Genomic DNA, 5,448 nt, shown 5'->3' on the forward strand with positions numbered 1-5,448 from the left:
AGAAAGAAAGAAAGAAAGAAAGAAAGAAAGAAAGAAAGAAAGAAAGAGAGAAAGATAGATCAAGCCACACAAAGTATTTCAAGCATTCCTGGTTTACTTAAGGATGGCTAATCTGTTGTTCCCTAGAAAGGATTCTCTGACAATTGGCTTAAGTCCACTACATGGGTTCTGAAGCTTCAGGTGTGTCCATTTCACATTTTCACCTTGGGAAGACAGGTGGGTGGCTACCCCAAAATATGTGAGATCCTTTGCAGAATGCTGAAGTACAGACTGGAGAAAGATTCGTACAGTATACAGTAACAGCCAGCTGGTAATATACTGAAGCAACTCTAAACGAAGACACATGTGCACACAGCAAACAACCAACGAACAGAGTTTGCAATAGCATCAAGCTGTGTATCTCCTCTATAAAGGTCAGCTAGCAGGATGTGGCTGTGCATTCAATCAGAGTCGATCTTTACCTCCAAAACTTTCTTGTCATGAACATGAGAGTCCCTGAATTTTAGACACTACCACTTTGTATGCTAGGCCACTAAATTTTGAGGTTTTACTTATGACATACACTATGCCCGACCTAGAACAAAGAAAAAAATGATAATCACATATGAGACACAGCAAACAGAAAGTTATTTTGAAACAAACTAGGAGAAGATTAACTATGGAACATACTTGGAATGCAAAAACTATAACTGAAACTTGTGATCTGAAGATCACAAGAAAGAGTTTCACTACCCATTATCAGTGTCATAAACAGAAACAAGTGATAAGCTACATCCACGTGTATTTGGATGTATAAAAATATATTCTTGAAGGGATTCAACAATACAATGTTTTCCTTACAAAATATGTGACTGAGTTTTTTATTCAATAACACAATACTCTTTCAAAAATCATTAAACTATGTACTAGTAAAATCTAACAATAATATGAGGTACATGAACTGTACACTAGTATACAGAGGCCTAATACAGACAACGCAGGTCTTCAGCAACTTACAGAGTATGTTCACATCCATTCGCATTCCCTTATAGACCAAGAAATCTGGCCCAAGTATTACTGGTAAAACTATGTGGTGAACACAGAAATAGAATTTTGATTTGTACAGAGGAAACATACTTAGAAAATTGTTGAGCAGCCTTTAAATCTGTAATTTATTTTGAAATGAGAACATATTTTATCTGCAGGGTATTCATTTTCTTCATAACAGAATGTGGCATAACTTATTGAGAAGGCAGCTTGCTCTTGCACTTAAGAGAAGAACTCGTGGTCACAGGTAGTCGAACATTTTAGAAAGGAAATCACTTAATCTGTTCAATTTAGAGCTTTAGAGGCAATACATTAATGGGGCAGGGAAAAAAAGGCCCAAAGCATAAACGTTTTTAAATTATCTTTTCCCTAGATAAAAATTATAATACCATGGCTTTTAAGCACACATTAAAAATTCAACAATGTACTGGTCTTTTGTGAAATTATTTTAAAGCTAAATTGCTCAGCTATACACTGTTAATAATGGGAGTCATTGTTAAGGAGGTATGTTGTACACTGAAGGATTTTAACAGCATCCCTAACATCAACCTATTGGACATTGGGAGCATTTTTTAGTCATACACACGTGCATACACACACACACACACACACACACACACGCACACACAAACCACCTGAAGACATTGTCAAATATTCTGAAAGAAAAAATTCTTGTGTTTGAAATCTAATGTCTTGAGGAATGATCTGAATATGAATGAATTTAACATCATGGGAAAGTTAAATCCCTATTAGTAGTTTCAGTTTTCAGTACATACATGTTCAGTTGTGGAACGTACTGTGTGGGCTGTTCAAATGTCCAAAGGTCAAGTATAGAGTAAATATAAAGTTCACATAAATTAATGAAACAGTTTAAGCGTCATGAAAATCAGGGGATCAATATTCAGATGAATTGACAAAAGTCGAAACTGGTTGGAAGATATTAAAAACATTTCTAGTCTTATATTTATGATCTATGTCCAAAAAGAGACCTGTGTTATCTAAGGAACATAGAAAATGAAGAACAAGGGAAACATAGTGCTAAGCAAGATAAATAAAGTTTAGAGTCTACAAGGGCTGGGAGATAGTTCATCAGTTAATAACACTGGCTGCTCTTCTAAAGTATCAGGGTTCAATTCCCAGCAAATAGGAGGTGGATCACACCCATCTGGAACTCTAGTCTCTGGTGATCCAATGCCCTTTTCTGGCTTCTGTGAACACCAAGGTACATGTAGTACACAGACATATCTGTAGACAAAACAGGCACACACATTTTTTTTAAATTAAAATCAAAGGCTACAAAAGGATTATTCTTGAGAATCAGTGGCTATACCATTGCCGAGGATATCCTTTATACTCCTTTGTGTCGTTTCTCAAGTCTGGCACACAGACAACAGTTCTGATTTGGAGAATTCTAATATGCTTTTGGTTTTTAGCCATTTAATCAGCATTTTGTCTCCTAAAAAGTATCATTTGAGTGTTTTTCATACACAAATTAATATGTCTTTCCTACATCTATTATCATAACAACTCCTTTCATTTGATTTCCTTCAAAATGTCTAGTATATTGTCTGGCACATACTAATCACAAATACCTTTTAGGAGCTGGAAGGATGTAGGCATGCATGCCCATGTGATTGTACAGGAGCTAAGAAGGTGTGTGTGGGTGTGGTCAATCTCACTTGTAAGCCTCAGGAGCCATCTACTTTACATTGTGACACAGGGCCTCTCTTTGCTACCTGAGGTCCCCCTAGCATGGCTGGTTGGTAAGCCCAAGGAATCCACCTCTCTGGACCTACTAAATCCTGGCAAGTGCATGTTACAACATTCAGATTCTTTATGTAAAAGCTGGAGACCAAATGCCAATCTTGAAACTAACACAGCAAACACTTTAAACACAAGGATATCTCTTCAGCCTAACAAGTATATGGTTAAACAAATAACGGAATAACAACCATCATTCTGTAAGAATAATTTGGTAAGAACGGCCCTCATGCAGACATCTATTTTTGACATTCCATGATGTTTAATTCACCCAAAACTTAAACGACATTCAGCAACCTTCAACTTTGCAGGATGCAATAGATAACAATATTTTTAATACTCTGACACTTGAAAGTAACCTTCAGCAAACATTGGGGGGAAAAAAGATTGTTGTTTTTCTAATTTGTAAACCCAAAACTATAAACCTAGTACCACCATTCAGAATAGAAAAGAGTCAGACTTGAGTTACCAATTCTCTATGTGTACTTCTGGCTTGATCAAAAACAAGTTTTATGCTTCAAGTACTACACAAAAAGTTCTAAAATTTTTCCTATGCTTTAGTATATTCGACATAGGCAAAGATTAGGAGTGCTTTGTATTATCAATCTGTATCAAGTAAAACATATCATTCAAAACCCAGGGATTTTGCCTATCTTGAGCTTATATTGGTGCAGATAAAGAAAATCAGTTCTACCATTAAAGGGTCAGGAAAGCACTTCATTTTTATATTCCTATATGACATGTAGAGAGCTAAGTAGCCCTCCTATCTATATTACAACCTTCCTGCGGAGCTTAACAAAGCTCTGTCCTTATGGAATAGATGCCACATTCAGAAATGCAGATAAAACTCAGCTGGGTCAGAGCTCCTCCTGAGAAGGTGGAAGCAGAATAGTCAGTTGTTGGCCGATCTGGATACATATTGACATTCCCTTACAAGTGATGCAGGGAAAAAGAAAGATTCTAAAAAGGTAAATAATTGAATGATTGAATTGTGAGCCAAAAACACATGTCTCACCTCTTATTCTCAACCTGAATGAGTGACCATACCTGAGAACACAGATTAAGATTACCCCAAATTCTGCATGGCTCTAGTTTTAACATTAATTTACAGTAACACAACAATGAATGTAACAAATCAGCTTACTTTTCAACTACAATGTGGGGCTATCAGGTTGGAGAGTCATTAAAAATGTGAGAAAATCTCGTCTATAGACTTTAAATGTTCTGGAGGCTAGAAGTCTGTTAATACATTTCAAAGAAGAGCATGCTAATAGTTCCCCTAGTTAGGACATACACAAAGATAGAAACGAATGGCTATTGATAGGGCAGAAGATAGCTGGCATTTATTTGGCTCTAAACCCACAACATCCCAACCTCTGTACATTATTAGTCAGTTAGTCAGCCTTGGAGAACATTCACTGTTATGTGTGGATGCTTTCCAGGAATTTGCATGAATGTGAATAAGAAAAGCAAAAGAGAAAGAGAGATGGAGGGACAAAGGGAAGGTGGAAGGTAGGGACAGAAGTAAAGAAGGAACAAAGGAAGGAAAGAAGGAAGGAAAGAAGGAAGGAAAGAAGGAAGGAAAGAAGGAAGGAAGGAAGGAAGGAAGGAAGGAAGGAAGGAAGGAAGGAAGGAAGGAAGGTCAAAGAGAAGAGAGAGAGTGGGAAACAAGATTGGTGAAACAACTTTTTTTTAAATCTAATTCTTACGATAACATTAGCTCAATACAAAATGAAAATATCTAGCTTTTTCTGGTTGTTTGATTTTTTGTGAGACTTTTTTTTGAGGTAGTAGCACTGGAAATTGGTCCCATGGTCCCACATGTGCTAAGCATTTAACTATCTCTGTAAGTCTGACACTAGTCCCATTGTCTTGAAACAAGGCACTCCAAACACTTTGAACTTCCCCTGGAATTTCACATTGTGTTGGGGAAATGGCTGAAACCTGGTTTTAGAGCCTAGATTTTACCTTCTGGAAAAAAAGATTTACAATCTTTAGACCACCTTGGCCAATGTGCAGTGGCTGAAACAGTAAGTCAGTGATGGAGCAAGACCACTCCTTGACCAGAACTGCTTACTTATACAAACCTCTGTATTATTAATTCTATCTTAACTTCATACCACAACCAAGAAGATTTACTTGTGGGAGCAATGGGATCTCTTTGTTCCCATTTCCAAAGTGGCCACATTAAATAAACACCCTCCTCCTTCTTTCCACTATTACTTACTTGATTCATTGTCTATCAAAGGGAGTGACATCCTGGGCATCACAGAAGCTCTGCCTCATCACTCTAATCCATTGTTTATTCCTGTTCTATACTCCAGTTTAGGCCAAAGAAATTGAGCTGAGACTTCATAGAAGGAGAAAATGTGGGACCTGTTGCCATGATAGAAAAACTGCTAAGGAGTTATCTCCATACAAAGTTCCTTGCTCATAGATTCTAATATTATTTACTGCTAAAAAATTTCTATGATGAAATTTACAGCCAACTGTGTGTAGAGTGGGAAAGAGAGAAAATAGAAAAACAAACAAAAGGAAGAATGAAAGAATGATGAAAATAGGAACAAAAGAGTGATAGAGAAAGAGGGAGTAGGGAAGAAGGAGAGAGAGGAGGATGGAAGGAAGAGCTTATTCAAAGACCACTCTTATGTTCAGTAAAAA

The sequence above is a fragment of the Grammomys surdaster genome, unplaced genomic scaffold (genome assembly GCF_004785775.1).
Source record: "Grammomys surdaster isolate TR1022 unplaced genomic scaffold, NIH_TR_1.0 126679, whole genome shotgun sequence".
Taxonomy (NCBI): domain Eukaryota; kingdom Metazoa; phylum Chordata; class Mammalia; order Rodentia; family Muridae; genus Grammomys; species Grammomys surdaster.